We start from the raw sequence: 19,453 nt of genomic DNA, 5'->3' as shown, positions 1-19,453 counted from the left end.
GCCTTTCAGGGCACAGATGTGCCCATGAGGGCCCAAGGTCAGGCATCTAGTAACCACTGAGCGTAAAGCTAGGCCCTGTTGGCCAGTGAGGGCCCACACCCTCTCCTCTGCCCTGTTGGGCAGCTTCTCCTTCTGGGTGCCCAGGTGTTCAGGGTACAGCGGAGGATGGGGGAGGAAGCAGGAGCCAAAACTACTACATGACCAGTGAAACCTGAATTTGGAGAAAGAAGGCACAAACGGATGAATGAGTATGGCGGTGAGGCTGGGGTGAGGCAGCCTGCTGTGAGGACTCGGGCGAGCTTCCTCTGCCGCGGTTTCCCCATCAGTGAGATGGCACGATGGCGTCTCCCACCCTGGGGTTTGGAGGGGGGAAGTGAGTTAATCTCATACATGCTTAGCACAGGTATTTGGACAAAACTATTGGAGATCATTCTTAGGAATTTGATAGTTCATTGAAGGCCAGATCCCATAAGAATTGTGGGATAGATACAGATGTAAAACTTGTATCCCCAAGGCTTCTAAGGAAAAATTAAAAGGGGATTTGATTTTGCAGTTTCAGAAGAAGGACACTTAATGTTGCCAAATCGAGACACGTAGGCTACTCGAGATGAAGCCAAGTTAGTTGGCATTCTGTTTGTGAAATGGTACATGTTCATCTCCTCACCGGAGGCTCCATTTCCTGTGTCCACCAAGAAACACGGGTAGAAAGGGTTTTTTTAAAGTTGTCAGTTTCACACCTGACATTTAGCATGAAGGATGGATGGCGCCCAAGAAAACTATTCCAGTCAGAAATTGGGTTTCTGCTGCAAAACAATAAACCAAAATTCATTTTTAAAATAGCAATAAACTCTGGAAATGGAAAAGAATTTGTGAATCACCTGTAATAGCCGTTCTGTAGCTCTCTCCAGAGGGCAGAAGTTACTGTAACTAATCAGAATGGGGGGTGGATTTCACACCTGGACACCCAGGGCAGCCACGAGAGCTCGCTGGTGGTGTGGAAGGTGAACATCCGGTGTGTCCGAGTGGCCACGGGTGATCCCACCTCAGGTTGGATTCTCTTGTGCGGAATTCCACCACTGGTGCCGCCTTCCGTGATCACTGTGTCCTCATAAAGACGTGGGAGATTTTTTTCCAGTCTGTCATGCAGATTGAGTCAGCTCTAGAGTGCAGGCTCAGTAGTTGTGGTGCACAGGCTTAGTTGCTCCGCGGCATGTGGAATCTTCCCGGACCAGGGCTCGAACCCGTGTCCCCTGCATTGGCAGGCGGATTCTTAACCACTGCGCCACCAGGGAAGTCCTCACGTCCTCACTTTTTATCACCTTAAACAAATCCCAAAGATTTCAGCTTGTTTAATACTAAGATGGGAATAACGTCTTCTACTAACGACTAAAAACTTAATTATTGGTTTGTTCAGTCAGAGTTCTGCACAGAAGCAGAACCAATAGGAGAGAGAGGTGCAGGTGGAAATACTCATCTGGGGGCCTGGCTCTAACGACGATCGGGGAGGCTGGAAGCTGAGACCTTGGGGCCGACAGGCTGGGACGCAGGCTGGAGTTGACACACCGTCTCAAGGCAGAAGGTCTTCCCTAGGAAACCTCGCTTGCCCTCCAGGCCCTCGACCGCTGACACCAGCCACCCAGACCATCGAGGCGCACGCTCTAAGGCGCCCCCTTCCCTAAAGCCCCTGGTTGTGGGAGTGAATCACGTCTGCGACGTGCCCTCCCCACAGCATCCAGACGAGCGGTTGACCGCTGGCCGCACAGCCTGGCCAAGCTGCCGTGCAGACGGACCATCGCAATCCACCCTTGTCAGCTTGGCACCCGGGCCCAACTCTGTGACCCAGCCTTGTCTGCACATAAAGTCAGCGGCGGAGCTCGCTTCTGCTGACGTGCGTGAGACCGCTGCGCTGTGAGCCACTGAAACGCACGACCCTCCCCAGGGAGCATGCCAAGTCCTCCGTGACGCTCGCGCTCCTCCTTGGTGTCCTGTAACTGAAACGCTGCGCTGTAAAGTCAGCACCGCTGATGTTCCATCATGAGGGATGGGAGAGTGAAGAAACAAGGGTATCTTACGGGTGCACCTACATACACAGCCATATTCCTAACAGAACGAGGAGGAAACCGTCATGCCGACTACAGCCCTGGTCTCTGTATCCACCTTCTCCCCCCACCCGCTCCGTCTCCCCTTCGCCCTCAGCAAGCAGCTCGGCTGCCGTGCTTCTGACCTGGTGGTGACTCAGGGCTCCGTTCCTGAAGGGTCTGGGTCATCAACGGTCCTGCCTGCCTGGGGAAACAACGGCCGTCAGCCTTTGTTGCCCACTGACCTTGAGCACAGGGCGTGGTGACACTGAGACGCCCCGTGGGGTCTCCTGGATCCAGACTCGTGGGTCCTGGAACCAGATCTTCAAAAGGCCACTCCACCTCTCTGTCAGGCTGGCTTCTTCTGGACTGTAGGAGCACGGTGAGACTGGTGAACTCCATGAGCAGGGGCCCACTGACACGCTTCGTTTTCTGTGGAGTGAGTTCTTTGATCAGAAGCAGTGCCGTGTGGGATACCGTGCGGGAGATTAAGGCATTGCAGAAGTCCACAGGGGGTAGTTTCGGCAGAAGCACTGCACGCGGGGAAGGCAGCTCCATATCCAGAACAGTGGCTATTTCGGTGGGAGCTAAACGCTGCCCCTTCCGTGGTGGAAGTGGTCCAGTGAAACCAGCCTGCCGCCGGGGAGCTGGCTGACCACCCAGAGGATGGGCTGTGTCAGGGGCTCAGTGCTGGTCTCTGCTGCTGGCAGACAGGGCACTTGGCAGTGGCCACAGCCGGGGAGGCCTTGGTGAGTGGACGCCCATGATAATGAGCCTACACGTCATCTCCATCCCTGCCGCCACGGCCACTTTGACAGGACTGGCTGCGGAAAGAGGCTGACTGGTGTCCACAAGACGGGTCATGGAAACCCTTCCCTGCCGAGGTCGCCCTTGTGAACACCCACATGGGACACAAATGTATCTCCGTATTTTCTGCCCATTCGGAGAGGTCTGTCCACAAACCACTTTCCCACACCTCCTTGTCACCAATTTTCCACCATGTTCCTTCCAAGTCCCTGACGGTCCAGCCAAACCACTGGCCACAGCCCGTGACTCAGTTTATAATCACACAGTCCAGTCAAAGCGCACAAGCAGATGCATGGCCTGAGATCCTGTCCCCTGGGAGGACTGCCCTTCACCTTGTCCTTCAGGGACGTCCCAGAAGGGGCTGTCAAGCTGCAGCCGTCCACTCTCAAGGACTGCCCGCATACCGTGTAGAACCAGCTGTAAACCGGCCCGAGGCTTCACTTCCTCTGTTACTGATTGTAGGGAATGAACTTCCCCAGGAGGCTAGGTTCAGGCTGGGAGAGAAGGCAGTGTAGCAGGGGTGGGGACCATGGGCCCTTGGGCCACTTGTTCATGTGACTTCCTTGTGCCCTCAGGGACTGCTTGGGCCTTGTGCCCTCAGGGCCTGCTTCCTTGTGCCCTCAGGGCCTGATCACATATTTATCACTTCCATCTGGTGGTAAACTGCTGCTGTGCACATCCAAGTTTATGGCCTTGTGGGTCAGATAACAGCCAGTTCATGATGGGCAGCTTGGTCACATGGTACCATGGTGACCCGTGGTCAAGCGTCCACTCTCTGCTAAGGCCCAGTAGCAGCCAAGAGCTGTTTCTCAAGAGGAGAGTAGTTATTTGAAGAGGCTGGCAGGGCTTTGCTCCCAAACCCTACGGCCTGCCCTGGACTCACCTAAAGGGATTAGAAAGGCTCTGTTTGGTTGGTTGTTCGGCCGAAACATGGACCAGAAGGTGACATGCAGCAAATTAGGCTGAAATGCCAGAGCTGCCGTGGCTCATGGCAGAGGCAGAGAGGGAGGCTGGAGTCCGCGTGGGTTTATCTCATAAGACCTGCCCACCCACCCAGGACGGAGAGAAGGGTTTTGTGAGGAGGGCTCTGTGATTGCTGTCCTGCGTAGGCCAGACCCCACAGTGATAGCTGGGCACGAATTAGGAAACCAGAAAGCAACAGGGTGATTGGATCTGGGGCAGTGGTTACTTGCCAAGGACAAGGCGGGCACAGTTCCCACAGTGGGCAGCAGCGTCAAACCATCCATCAGAAGAAACCCACGGCATTGGGTGATGGACCCTGGTGCCCCAGGAGAGAAGCAGCTGAGCAGGCGATGGCATTCAGGCTCCACCCGTGTCAGCAGCAGAGCTCTGGGTTTAGTGAGCAGAAGTCTGGCCTGGGTCACAAAGACAGAGTCACGGCCCCGCGGTCAGTTCTCAGACTTCCAGACCCAGAACCCCTTCAGTGAAGGGGAAGCCAGGTCCCCTTGAGGAAGGACCCCACTACATTGCCAACGATTTATACTGTTAATCTTTCCCTGCCTTTCCCAAAAGAACCTGCAGCTTTTTACCAGGGTGGCCGCACATTGGAGAAAAGGAAATAATCGGACACGGGCTCTGAACTGACACAAATTCCAGGGGACCCCAAATGCCACCGTGGCCCCCCAGTCAGAGCAGGGCGTCATAGAGGCCAACTGATCAGTGGAGGGTTAGCACAGGTCCCTCTCACGTGGGTCCAGTGGGTCCGCAGACCCTTTCTGTGTCCCCCCCCCCCACCGCCCAGGTGCAGAATGCATCATTGGAATACATGTGCTCAGCAGCTGGTGGGATCCCCCATTGGTTCCCTGACCGGTGGAGTGAGGGCTGTTATGGCGGGAAAGACCAAGTGGAAGCCACTGGAGCTGCCTCTACCTGGGAAAACAGTGAACCAAAGAAATAGGGCATTCCTGGAGGGATTGCAGGGGTCAGTGCCACCACCAAGGGCTCGAAAGATGCAGGATGCTGACTCCCACCACCTCCCCGTTCAGCCCTCCGATTTGGCCTGTGCTGAAGACAGCTGGGTCTTGGAGGGCGACAGTGGACTATCTTAAGCTTAACCAGGTGGTGACCCCAATTGCAGCTGCTGAACCAGATGTGGTTTCATTGCTTGAGCAAATTAACACATCTCCTGGTCCCTGCTTTGCAGCCCTTGATCTGGCAAGTGCTCTTTTCTCCTCCCCATCCCTGAGGCCCACCAGCAGTGGTTTGCTTTTACCTAGCGGGGTCAGCAACACACCTCTGCTGTCCTACCCCTCTGTTGAGGGGTATGTCAACTCTCCAGCCCTCAGTCATAGGTTAGTTCTGAGGGATCTTGATCACTTTCCCTTCCATAAACTATCATACTGGTCCATTTCATTGGTGATTATGCTGGTTGGACCTACTGAGAGAGAAGGAGCACCTACTCCAGACTTACAGGAAGACAATTGCATGTCAGAGGGTAGAAAATAAATCCAACAAAAATTCAGGCTTCTTCCCCCTCAGTGAAATTTCTAGGGTCCAGTGTGTGGAGCATGTCGAGATACCCCTTGTAAGGTGAAGGATAAGTGGCTGCAAAACTGAGACAGCCAAAAATGAGACACAATGCCTAGTGGGCCTCTCTGGATTCTGGAGCAGAGGGTGCAGAGATTTCCCATAGACCCTCACCTGTTCCCATGCACGGCATCCCCCCAGGTGGGACATCTGCCACAGTCAGTGAACCTTCGTGGGCACCCACAGTCCACAGTTTACAGAGGGTCATTCTATGCGTTTGGGCAAATATATAATGACGTGTTTTCATCAATATAGTATCATACAGAATGATTTCACTGCCCTAAAAATCCTCTGTGCTCCGTCTGTTCATCCCTCCTCCCCCTAACCTCTGGCAACCACTGATCCTTTTAACTGTCCCGATGGTTTTGCCTTTTCCAGAATGTCACAGAGTTGGAATCATACTACATGACCCTTTTCAGATTGGCTTCTGTCATTTAGTAACATGCATTTCAGGTTCCTCCGTGTCTTTTCATGGCTGGATAACTCACTTCTTCTTAGCACAGAATAATATTTCATTGTCTGGGTGGATCACAGTTTATCCATTCACCTACTGAGGGATTCTTGGTTGTTTCTAAGTTTTGGCTATTAAAAATGAAGATGATGTAAACATTGTGTGCAGGTTTTTGTGTAGACATAAGTTTTCAGCTCACATGGGTGAATACCAAGGTGTGTGATTGCTGAATCATATGGTAAGAGCATGTTTAGTTTTGTAACTGTCAAAACTGTCTTCCAAAGTGGCTGCACTATTCTGCATTCCTGCCAACAATGAAGGAGAGTTCCTGTTGCTCTACATCCTCACCAGCATTTGATGTCGTCAGTGCTCTGGATTTTCATGATTCTAGTAGGTGTGCTGTGGTATCTCTTTGTTGTTTTAGCTTGCAGTTCCACGATGACATATGATATTGGATATCTTTTCATATGCTTATTTGCCTTCTGTATATCTCTTTGGCGAGGTGTTCAGATCTTTTGCCCACTTTTTAATCAAGTTATTTGTTTTCTATTGTTGCATTTTAAGAGTTCTTTGTATACTTTTATCATAATTGTCTTTTGCAGTTTGTGGCTTGTCTTCTCATTCTCTTCACAGTGTCTTTTCCCAGTTTGTGGCTTGTCTTCTCATTCTCTTCACAGTGTCTTTTGCAGAGCAGAAGTTTTTCATTTTATTGAAGTCCAGTTTATCAATTTTTTTCTTTCATGGTTTGAAAGCCTTTAGTGTTGTATCCAAAAGTCATCATCAAACCCAATGTCATCTAAAATTTCTCCTACATTATCTTCTAAGAGGCTTATAGTTTTGCATTTTACATTTAAGCATTTAAGTCTATGAGCCCTTTTGAGTATAAGGTGTGTGCCTAAATTCTTGCTTTTCTTTTTTTTTTTTTTGTATGTGGATGTCCAGTCGTTCCTGTACCCTCTGTTGAAAAGACTGTCTTTTCTCCATTGTGTTATTGCCTTTGTTACTTTAGCAAAGATAAGTTAAGTATATTTGTACAGGTCTATTTTGGGGTGCTCTGTTTTGTTCCATTGATCTTTTTCTTTTGCCAATACAATTCATCTTGCTTACTGTAGCTTTATAGTTAAGTCTTGATATTGGTAGTATGTCCTAAAACTTTGCTCTTCTCTTTCAATATTGTGTTGGCTATTCTGGGTCTTTTGCCTCTCCATGTAAAATTTAGAATCACTTTGCAAACATCCACAAAATAACTTACTGAAATATTGGTTAAGACTGTGTTGAATCTGTGTATCAAGTAGGGAAGAATGGACATCTTGACAGTACTGAATCTTCCTAGCCCTGAACAGGGACTATCTCTCCATTTATGTAGTTCTTCTTTGATTTCATTTACCAGAATTTTCTAGCTTTCCTCTTTTAGACCTTGTACATAATTTGTTAAATTTATATCTAAGTATTTCACTTTTGGAGGTGCTACTGTAAATAATATTGTGTTTTTGATTTCAGAATGCAGTTGTTCATTGCTGGTATATAGGAAAGCAATTAACATTTTTATATTAACGTTGGATCCTGCAAACTTGCCATAATGTGTATTAGTTCCAGGAGTCTTATGTGTGTGTGTGTATGAATTCTTTGAAATTTTCTATGTAGGCAATCATGTCATCTGTGAACAAAGATGATTGTATTACTTCCTTCCCAACCTGTATACCTTTTATTTCCTTTTCTTGATTTAGTGTTAGCTAGGACTTCGAGTATGATGTTGAAGAGTAGTAGTGAGAAGGGACATCCTCAACTTGTTCCTAATCTTAGCAGAAAAGCTGCTAGTTTCTCACCATTAAATATGTTAGCTTAAAGTTTTCTGTAAATGTTCCTTTTCACGTTGAGGAAATTTCCCTCTATTCCTAGTTTGCTGAGAGTTTTTATCATGATGGATTTTGGTCAAATTTTTTTTCTGTATCTATTGATATGATCATGTGATTTTTCTTCTTTAGCTGTTGATGTGATGGATTGCATTAATTTATTTTTGAGCTGTGAATCAACCTTGCATACCTGAGATAAACCCCACTTGGTTGTGGTATATAATTCTTTTTAAACATTGTTGGATTCTATCTGCTAATACTTTGTTGTGGATTTTTGCATTTATAATCATGAGAAGTATTGATCTGTAGTTTTCTTGTGATTTTTTGGTCTCGTTTTGGCATTAGGATGTTGCTGGCCTCATAGGATGAGTTAGGAGATATTCCTTCTGCTTTCATCTTCTGGAAGTGATTGTAGAGAATTGACATCATTATTCCTTAAATGTTTGCTGGAATTCACCAGCAAACCCATCTGGGCTGGTGCTATTTTGGGAGGTTATTGTTGATTCCATTTCTTTAATGGATAGTGGCCTGTTTAGATTGCCTATTTCTTCTTGTGCAAGATCTGGCACTTTGTGTCTTTTAACGAATTGGTCTATTTCATCTAGCTTATCAAATTTGTGAGCATAAAATGATTTGTAATTTCTTTATTACCTTTTCCTATCCATAGGGTTTTTCATTTTTGACATTAGTAATTTGTGTCTTCTCTCTTTTTTTTCTTAGTTTGCTTACCTAGAGGCTTATCAATTTTACTGGTCTTTTTTTAAAAATAGATCTTTATTGGAGTATAATTGCTTCACAATACTGTGTTAGTTTCTGTTGTACACCAAAGTGAATCAGCCATATGTATACATATGTCCCTATATCCCCTCCCTCTTGAGCCTCCCTCCCATCCTCCTTATCCCACCCCTCTAGGTCATTGCAAAGCACCGAGTTGATCTCCCAGTGCTATGCAGCTGCTTCCCACTAGCCAACTATTTTACATTCGATAGTGTATATATGTCGATGCTACTCTCACTTTGCCCCAGCTTCCCCCTCCCACCCTGTGTCCTCAAGTCCATTCTCTATGTCTGCATCTTTATTCCTGTCCTGCCCCTAGGTTCATCAGAACCTTTTTTCTTTTACATTTCGTATATATGTGTTAGCATACGGTATTTGTTTTTCTCTTTCTGACTTACTTCACTCTGTATGACAGACTCTAGGTCCATCCACCTCACTACAAATAACTCAATTTCGTCCCTTTTTATGGCAGAGTAATATTCCATTGTATATATGTGCCACATCTTCTTTATCCATTCATCTGTCGATGGACACTTAGGTTGCTTCCATGTCCTGGCTATTGTAAATAGAGCTGCAATGAACATTGCGGTACATGACTCTTTTTGAATTACGGTTTTTCTCAGGGTATATGCCCAGTAGTGGGATTGCTGGGTCATATGGTAGTTCTATTTTTAGTTTTTTAAGGAACCTCCATACTGTTTTCCATACTGGTTGTATCAATTTACATTCCCACCAACAGTGCAGGAGGGTTCCCTTTTCACCACACCCGTTCCAGCATTTATTGTTTCTGGATTTTTTGAAAATGGCCATTCTGACCGGCGTGAGGTGATACCTCATTGTAGTTTTGATTTGCATTTCTCTAATAATTAATGATGTTGAGCATCTTTGCATGTGCCTCTTGGCCATCTGTATGTCTTCCTTGGTGAAATGTGTATCTAGGTCTTCTGTCCATTTTTTAATTGGATTGTTTGTTATTTTGATATTGAGCTCCATGAGCTGTTTGTATATTTTGAAGATTAATCCTTTGTCTGTAATCCTTTGTCTGTTGTTTAATTTGCAAATATTTTCTGAGGATTGTCTTTTTGTCTTGTTTATGGTTTCCTTTGCTGTGCAAAAGCTTTTAAGTTTAATTAAGTCCCATTTGTTTTTGTTTTTATTTCCATTACTCTAGGAGGTGCGTCAAAAAAGATCTTGCTGTGGTTTATGTCAAAGAGTGTTTTTCCTACGTTTTCCTCTAAGAGTTTTAGAGTGTCTGGTCTTACATTTAGGTCTTTAATCCATTTGGAGTTTATTTTTGTGTATGGTATTAGGGAGTGTTCTAATTTCATTCTTTTACATGTAGCTGTCTAGTTTTCCCCGCACCACTTATTGGAGAGGCTGTCTTTTCTCCATTGTATGTTCTTGCCTCCTTTGTCGTAAATTAGGTGACCATATGTGCGTGGGTTTCTCTCTGGGCATTCTATCCTGTACCATTGATCTATATTTCTGTTTTTGTGCCAGTACCATACTGTCTTGATTACTGTACCTTTGTGGAATAGTTTGAAGTCGGGGAGCTTGATTCCTCCAACTCCGTTTTCCTTTCTCAAGATTGCTTTGGCTATTCAGGGTCTTTCGTGTTTCCATACGAATTGTAAAAGTTTTTGTTCTAATTCTGTGAAGAATGCCATTGGTAGTTTGACCAGGATTGCACTGAATCTGTAGATTGCTTTGGGTACTATAGTCATTTTCACAATGTTGATTCTTCCAATCCAAGAACATGGTATATTTCTCCATCTGTTTATGTCATCTTTGATTTCTTTCATCAGTGTTTTATAGTTTTCGGAGCACACGTCTTTAAGAGTGGCGAGAGTGGACATCCTTGTCTTGTTCCTGATCTTAGTGGAAATGCTTTCAGTTTTTCACGATTGAGTATGATGCTTGCTGTAAGTTTGTCATATATGGCCTTTATTATGTTGAGGTAGGTTCCCTCTATCCCCATTTTCTGGAGAATTTTTATCATAAATGGGTGTTGAATTTTGTCCAAAGCTTTTTCTGCATCTATTGAGACGATCATATGGTTTTTATTCCTTAATTTGTTAATATGGTGTATCACATTGATTGATTTGCATATATTGAAGAATCCTTGCATCCCTGGGATAAATCCCACTTGATCATGGTGTATGCTCCTTTTAATGTGCTGCTGGATTCTGTTTGCTAGTATTTTGTTCAGGATTTTTGCATCTATGTTCATCAGTGATATTGGTCTATAATTTTCTTTTTTGTGATATCTTTTCCTGGTTTTGGTATCAGGGTGATGGTGGCCTTGTAGAATGAGTTTGGGAGTGTTCCTTCCTCTGCAATTTTTTGGAAGAGTTTGAGAAGGATAGGTGTTAGTTCTTCTCTAAATGTTTGATAGAATTCACCTGTGAAGCCATCTGGTCATCTGGTCCTGGACTTTTGCTTCTTGGAAGATTTTTAATTACAGTTTCAATTTCATTACTTGTGACAGGTCTGTTTATATTTTCTAATTCTTCCTGGTTCAGTCTTGGAAATTGTACCTTTCCAAGAATTTGTCCATTTCTTTGTGGTTGTCCATTTTATTGGCATACAGTTGTTTGTAGTAGTCTCTTATAATCCTTTGTATTTCTGTGGTGTCAGTTGTGATTTCTCCTTTTTCATTTCGAATTTTATTGATTTGCATCCTCTCTCTTTTTTTCTTGATGACTCTGGCTAAGGGTTTATCAGTTTTGTTTATCTTCTCAAAGAACCAGCATTTAGTTTTATTGATCTTTGCTATTGTTTTCTTCATTTCTATTTCATTTATTTCTGCTCTGATCTTTATGATTTCTTTCTTTCTACTGACTTTGGGTTTTCTTTGTTCTTCTTTCTCTAGTTGTTTTAAGTGTAGAGTTAGATTGTTTCTTTGAGATGTTTCTTGTTTCTTGAGGTGAGATTGAATTGCTCTAAACTTCCCTCTTAGAACTGCTTTTGCTGCGTCCCATAGGTTTTGGGTTGTCATGTTTTTGTTGCCATTTGTTTCCATGTATTTTTTTATTTCCTCTTTGATTTCTTCAGTGATCTCTTGGTTATTTAGTAGCACACTGGCTAGCCTCCATGTATTTGTGTTTTTTACAGTTTTTTTCCTGTAATTGATTTCCAATCTCATAGCATTGTTGTCAGAAAAGATGCTTAATATGATTTCAATTTTCTTAGATTTTCCGAGGCTTGATTTGTGACCCAAGATGTGATCTATCCTGAAGAATGTTCCATGTGCACTTGAGAATAATGTGTATTCTGCCACTTTTGGGTGGAATGTTCTATAAATATCAATTAAATCTATCTTGTCTATTGTGTCATTTAAAGCTTGTGTTTCCTTATTTATTTTCTGTTTGGATGATCTGTCCATTGGTGTAAGTGGGGTGGTAAAGTCCCCTACTACTATTGTGTTACTGTCAATTTCTCCTTTCATGGTGGCTAGCATTTGCCTTATGTATTGAGGTGCTCCTATGTTGGGTGCATAAACATTTATAATTGTTATATCTTCTCTTGGATTGATCCTTTGATCATTATGTAGTGTCCCTCCTTCTCTCTTGTAACAGTCTTTATTTTAAAGTCTATTTTATTTGATACGAGTACTGCCACCCCAGCTTTCCTTTGATTTCCATTTGCATGGAATATCTTTTTCCATCCCTTCACTTTCAGTCTCTATGTGTCCCTAGGTCTGAGGTGGGTCTCTTGTAGACAGCATATATATGGGTCTTGTTTTTGTATCCATTCAGCCAGTCTGTGTCTTTTGGTTGGGCATTTAATTCATTTACATTCAAGGTTATTATCAATCTGTATGCTCCTATTACCATTTTCTTAATTGTTTTGGGTTTGTTTTTGTGGGTCTTTTTCTTCTCTTGTGTTTCCCGCCTAGAGAAGTTTCTTTAGCATTTGTTGTGAAGCTGATTTGGTGGTGCTGAATTCTCTTAGCTTTTGCTTGTCTGAAAAGCTTTTGATTTCTCCGTCGAATCTGAATGAGATCCTTGCTGGGTAGAGTAATCTTGGTTGTAGGTTTTTCTCTTTCATCACTTTGAGTATATCCTGCCACTCCCTTCTGGCCTGCAGAGTTTCTGCTGAAAAATCAGCTGATAACCTTATGGGGATTCCTTTGTGTGTTATTTTTTGTTTTGCCCTTGCTGCTTTTAATATTTTTTCTTTGAATTTAATTTTTGTTAGTTTGATTAATATGTGTCTTGGTGTGTTTTTCCTAGGGTTTATCCTGTATGGGACTCTCTGTGCTTCCTGGACTTGATTGACTATTTCCTTTCCCATGTTAGGGAAGTTTTCAGCTATAATCTCTTCAAATATTTTCTCAGACCCTTTCTTTTTCCCTTCTTCTTCTGGGACCCCTATAATTCGAATGTTGGTGTGTTTAGTGTTGTCCCAGAGGTCTCTGAGACTGTCTTCAGTTCTTTTCATTCTTTTTTCTTTATTCTGCTCCTCTCAGTTATTTCCACCCTTTTGTCGTCCAGCTCACTTATTCGTTCTTCTCCCTCAGTTATTCTGTTATTGATTCCTTCTAGTGTATTTTTCATTTCAGCTATTGTGTTGTTCATCTCTGTTTGTTTGTTCTTTAGTTCTTCTAGATCTTTGTTAAACATTTCTTGTATTTTCTCAATCTGTGCCTCCATTGTATTTCTGAGATTCTGGATCATCTTTACTATCATTACTCTGAATTCTTTTTCAGGTAGATTGCCTATTCCCTCTTCATTTAATTGGTCATGTAGGTTTTTACTTTGCTCCTTCATCTGTGACATATTTTTTTGCTGTCTTATTTTTTTTTTTTTATGAGTGGGATTGTGTTCCTGTCTTCCTGGTTGTTTGGCCTGAGGCTTCCAACACTGGAGTTTGTTGGCTGTTGTGTAGAGCTGGGTCTTGGTGCTGAGATGAGGACCTCCATGAGACCTCACTCTGATGAACAGTCCCTGGGGCCTGAGGTTCTCTGTTAGTCCAGTGGTTCGGACTGGGAGCTCCCACTGCAGGAGCTTCGCCCGACCCTCGGCTCATGAACCAAGATCCCGCAAGCTGCCTGGGGCGGCAAAAAAAAAAAAAAAAAAAGAGGACAATAACAAAGTAAAAAATAAAATTAGACCAGGAAACTAACAGACATGCTAGAAAGAATATAAAAATAAAAATATAGATGAATCAACAACCGGAAGGTACCACAGTACCACAATAGTAAAAAAGAGGAGGAGGGAAAAGAAAAAAAAAGGCGGGGGGCAAAGGCCTTGGCTGTGGAGGCCAGGGCCTAAGCAAGGGTGTGGTTTGGGTGGTGGGCGGGGCCAATGCTCAGGACCCACAAGGCTGGAAAAGGCCCTGGGGACTGTGGGGGTGGGGCTTTAGGCTCAAGGAACAGAAGGGGCCCAGGCGTGCCCCCCACCCCTGGTCTCAGAGGGCAGCGGACCTCACTTGGGAGCCCAGCAGGCTTCCTGGGCTCGAGTGGGCCAGGCGATCGCCCTCCATTCCTCTCCCGTTCCTCTCGGAAGGCCCCTCCTGCCTACATCTCCTGATCTCCCCGGCCTCAGGGGCGCCGACCCTGTCTGGCCTCCACTTCTCCTCCCCCCTCAGTCCCCCCACATCCTGCTGGTTCACTTGGGGGTTCCTCCCGTCTCCTTGGGCGTCAGGGTCCCCCACCAGCAGCCGGCAGTAGAAACGGCCCCAAGAGTTGAGTCGTAGAAGATAAACTAACCCATAACCCATGGATAACTCACCCCACCCTTTGGCACTGGAGCAGCTCTAGTTAAACTTTCCCACACCCTCCGTTGCCAGGACTGCTCGAGAAGGGTGAAGTGGATGCCGCAACTCTCCAGTCCTGTGACCCTGTCTCCCAGGTAGGCCATTTCCTCCCTGGTTACATTGGCAGCCCAGGGAGGGCCGCGTCGAGCCCCTGGCTGGGCTGAGTTCACCTGGATTCTGACACCTCGGCTTCTTCCAAATTTTCATCCTTTCCCAATCGTTCTATTGGGATAACGAAAACCAGGCATGCAGTCATGATGGCGGCTCCTTAGAGAAATTTAGGGCCAGATGGAAGCCCAGGCAGGGCCCTTTTCAGGGAGGAGCCGCTGGGCCAGGGTCTGGGCTGCGTGCAGCGGGCAGCGGCAGGAGGGGCCCGGCCAGCGGCCTCTGAACCTGGATCTCCGAGCTGGTGCCCAGGCTGGGTGTCATCTCACGTTTCCTGGAAGCAGCCTGTCTGAAGAAGCACACAAAGTCCAGGAAGGAGATCCCAGCCTCCCTGAGAGCTTGCAGGGCTGCCCGTCAGCGCTAATGGAAGTAATAGCTTAGATTCCTAAGTGACCCTCCAAAATCCTGCATCCCCTTGACAAAGCCCCTCCCACATGGAACTGACGGGCCTGCTGCTGCCTTTCTGGTTGGATGAGGTGATTTCTACCCCTCTGTTTTGTTTAAAAAATATTCAGAAGCACATGAGCCTGGCACACCCGAGTAGATAATGACGTGTTTATCTTTCATGTTCCGTTCCAGACCCTTTCCGAAGGATACCAGATTTTACAGAGATTTCATCTGAATGCGTTGCATTTAATCTAGTAATTTGTGATCGCCCCACATTTGTTCTACAGAAAACAAGCAGAGGCCTGTTGGAAACGTACATTCAAGGCACGGTTGTCCTGCAGGACGAAGCCGAAAGCAGCCCGGACACACCCTGGAGCCGGAGGGCTGTTCTGGTCTCTCGTCTCTGCCTTTTGGCCTGACCTCCTCCGAAGCCATTTTAAAGAAATTAATGTTACGCTATAAATTCTACTGAGGGAACAGGCCTTCCTGCTTCAGTGAAAAGATGATGGCATTGGATGAGATGGCAAAGGAACAGGACCTGCTGCCGCGGCTTCTCAGGTGCTGAGTCCAGAAGAATCTGTAAAGAAGTGAAAGCTCAGCACTTTAACTCTCCCTCATTTAACTGCGTTAAAGTCCGTTAACCCTTGTCTCAGCTCTGGGGGAGTTTGCATCGTCGAGAGGCCGGCTTCTTGCCTGGAGACGTGAGTGCCACCCAGAGGTCCAGTCTGGCCATTCTGCAGCCAGGCTCCTCTGGGGACTTGGGGTTGAGACGGAGCCCTGCCTGTGCCAGACCCTCCCTCTGGCCGTGGGGGCAGCTGCAGGTGGGCGCAGGCCGCTTACCAGGTACCGGCACCTGCACCAGCATGAGTACGACGGGGGTCCACATGGGGGCAGGTAAAGCGGCACACGTGTGAGGGGACAGAGCAGGCGAGAGAGAAATGAACTCCTGGAAATGCTCACCAAGGTCCAGGGAGGAGACGGCTCCCAGTCAGGGCGACAAGCACGAACAGGGCTGGCGGGGATAGGGGACTGCGGTGCCAGTGAAGAGAGGGGGTGCCCCCCCGGCACCCCGGCCCGGCTGCCCCTGCGAGAGCCCTGAGCGCGCCTGTCTGGGAGCCGTGGGCCCCCCTCTTGGTGGGGCTCATCCACCGCCTTAGCCCCCAGCGCCTCTTTCCTGGGGTGTCTCCTGTCGGGGGGGAGACGTTGTCCTCTCCCTTCAGGTGCTTCTGGCACATCTGAGAATTAAATTGACAGGCGACAGATCAACAGGAGGAAATCAGAAAAGTTTAAAAGCATGCGCATGGGAGAGGCCCAGGAAAACGAACTCCCGCAATGGCAGAAGCCCTCACCTTAAATCCCATCTTCAGCCCCAGACGAAGGAGTATGTCAGGGATGGGGGTTTGGGACTCAGAGCGGGAGGGAGGCAATTCACCTGGAGACGGAAAAGCAAACGTTTGGTGAACGCGTGTTTGCTGGGCCAGGCAGGAACCGTGGACATAGAAGTTTCAGCAAACAGTTTTTACTACAGTTACCTGTGGTGACGCCCCCTTCCTGGAACAGGTCCTCCATCTACATTCTTTTAGGCAGTTAGGGGAAGGCTCTTCCTGAGTCTTTTGGGCCTTAGAATCGTAAGTGAATTCTATTTATATATATAATCATCATAATAAATTAATCCTCATGCCACAGAGACACGATTTGGGGCGCACGTTCTGTCCCCTCGCTCCTAACCGCTGACTTGTGTGGCTCGACCCCATCACACAGCCGCCCTTGCTCCTGGGGGATCACGTCCCCACACCCTAGAGCAGCCCCCCTTGGGGTCAGAAGGTCCACAGAGATGCGGGAAGTGCGGTCCTGGACTGGGCCGTGGTGCCGGGGGAACCTGCCATGCCTCTGTTTGGACTCATCACCCTGGTTTTGGGGTGTGGCTCCCACTTGAGATGGACAGGGCAGGGCCAGCGGGGCGGCAGTTTTCAGAGCCCGCGGGTGTTCAGAGACGCAGGTGCTGGGGGCGCAGCCACCAAGAATCTGTGCTTGTCGCCCACCAGCACAGGACCCCGGCCACTCCCCGGGGCAGTGGGTGCGGGCACACTGTCTGTGGCTGTCCTTTCGGGCCAGGAGGAAGGGGCTGAAGTGTGAATCTGATGGCTGTGTGTCAGGCTGGTCGAGGAAAGAAAGCCCCTGTTTTCTGGGAGTCGTTTGGGTACGAGCTGATCATGGATGTCTGCCTGGTGAGGTCCTAGCAGAGCTCGGGGCGGGGGGCTGTTTCCACGATGGATGTGGCACCCTGTTGATGGAAAACGTGGGCACAACTGAGAGCAGGACACGTGGCGCTGTGAGCAAGGCCCATGCTGGCCTGGGGGTGGGACTTCAATCAGAACGGCCCTGGGCCCATGTCGTCGGCTTCAGGACCACGGGCAGCCCGCTGGGGGCAGCGGAGACGCGGGGCCCTCCCTCCAAAGTGCCGTAGATACTTCTTTGCTGCCGCAGGAGACGGCCGTGGATGGCTCCGGAGACCTGGGGTCCCTAGTGCTCGGGGTGGGGTGACTCTGGAGAGCTCTGCGGCCTTCCCAGAACCGGCCCGGCTGGCCTCCACCCCGTGTCCCAGAAGCAGACTAGCACCTTCCAGTGTTCTCTGTGGCTATGCAAGGGCTCCTGGATCATTCTTTCTTCACCTCCTCGCCCCCCGAGGAAACCCATGCAAAGGGTCCGTCGGCCCCCAGCCTCCAAGAGCTGTTCCAAGTTCAGCACCTGAGCCCCCAGGTTGCGGAGCCAAGGGTGGGGGTGGATGGGATGCGAGAGGCGGCCTGGGTGCAGAAGGCCACCGGCCAGCATCTGCCTCAGGCCGCTGTCGGGGAGGGAGCCTGACGCCCGCGCAGTCCTGCCCTGGAGGACCCGGAGCAGCCCTGGCTTCTACCCGCGGGACCCCAGCTTCGCAATAGCCAGAAGTATCTCCACCCGTGGTCACGAGCGTCTCCTGGCCGCAGGGTCACCCCCGCTGGGAGCCGGCGGCGTGCAGGGCAACTGAGAGCAGTGTTGGGGGCCTCCCTGCACCGGGCCGGCTGGGTGTTACCTTTCCAGGTCGCCGGAACCCTCCCTTCACTTTCAGAAGAGCCCCAGGCCCACCAAAAAATAAACAGATAAAAAATAAAAAACTCCTGCAGGAAAACCCAGCTTATTAGAACTTGGCTTGCTCCGCTGAAATTTAAGGTCATTGATAAAGCGTCAGTGAAGCACGGTGAGTTATTTCTAGAGATCCGCCGATGACTGTCCCTACGGCGAGTGCCCCTACGGTGTCTACCAGACAGCGTGGTCACTTACAAACTCGCTAAAAGAGTACATGTCTCCTTACGTGTTCTTACAAGATAAAATTTAAATTTAAAGATTAGCTTATTGGCACAGTGAAGGCTGCAGAAGGTCCCACCGCAGAGAAGCCTGCCCGGCTCTCGCTCACGCCAGGCCTGCCAGCATCCAAGGTGCCACATCCTCAGGGGACACCAAGGCTGCCGGCCTGGTGCCCCTGGGGACTCGGGTGAAGGTCAAATGAGCTCACATTCAGACGAGTCCCTGGCAGCTGTAATGTAACCCGAAGCAAGGTGCTGGGACTCTTCCAATGGGTATGAAGCTTGGCTCTGCTGTGCAAGGGCTGAGGGAGGCTGGAAATCCTTCCCCAAGGCGGGGCCTCGGGGCACACAAGCCCACATCACGTGATGGCTGCTGGGACCTGACCCAGAGGAGAGAAAGTCACTCCCCCCTCCTCCACAAAGGCACAGCCTTCCCGCCAAAGAGCGCGTCAGCCTCTGCCCGTCAGAAAGAATCAGGAGGCCCTGTGGGTCAGCCTCACGCTCTGCCCGCCTTGCTGAGGGCCCCCTTCCAACCGGACACGTGGTGGGTGGGCGGCTGCCCTCCGCCTCCTTGAGGGCTTCTCCCCGCAGGAGGTGGAGACTGAAGCGATGGGACCCCGGCCCCACAGAACCCTCCTTCCGGGTGGGCCTGCAGAGGACACCTCTCCACCCGGGGGGCCCTGCTTGCTCTGCCCACCCCCAGTGATGCTACTGGGACGGTTACAAGGCTGAGAGAGGCCCGTAGGGAGAGACCCCCACGTGCTCCATCCCTGACAGCGAGGGGAGGGCCGCGGGGGCTCCGATGCACAGGGGAGATGAGCCGCCTGACGCGAGGAGTGGCCCTGAGCAGCCGCGGACGGTCTCGTTCAGCGTCACCCCTGTCCCTGCGGCTCCGGCTCTGCTCCTCTGGTGCTCTCAGACCTGCGTGGCTGGAGTCCCCGGGCGTCTGGCAACGCGTCCTGCCTCCAGATCAGGGCGGGCCTTCCAGTTTCCGAGGCCCCATCAGTGTGGGGTGTGACCTGGGATTTTAGGGCCCTGCAGTTTGGTTGGTTGTAGGTTGTCTGGAGGTCTTCGTGTTTCCAGTAAAAATCTGCTGAAGTTCAGTTCTGGGCTTCCTTCCGCACGGAATTCTTCTCATCTGTTACTTGTACGTGTTTCCAGTATTTCTGTAAACTCTTCCAAAGAAGTCTGTTGGGAGGTGCTTTCATTTTTCCATCCCACACTTGTTAATTACAGTGCCTGTGCTCGAGGTGTGTGTGTGTGCGTGTGAAGCTCCCGGGTAAGGTC

General features: G+C 48.5%; 1 protein-coding gene across 3 annotated transcripts in view; it reads left to right on the top strand.

Moving 5' to 3' along the window:
* SH3RF3 (SH3 domain containing ring finger 3) overlaps positions 1–19,453 on the top strand; it is a 257,763-nt gene that overhangs the window by 182,099 nt on the left and 56,211 nt on the right. The gene's annotated exons all lie outside the window — the stretch shown is intronic.

Source organism: Balaenoptera borealis (assembly GCF_965194805.1).
Source record: "Balaenoptera borealis genome assembly, chromosome: 15".
NCBI lineage: Eukaryota > Metazoa > Chordata > Mammalia > Artiodactyla > Balaenopteridae > Balaenoptera > Balaenoptera borealis.
This window is presented reverse-complemented; position numbering and strand designations above follow the sequence as displayed.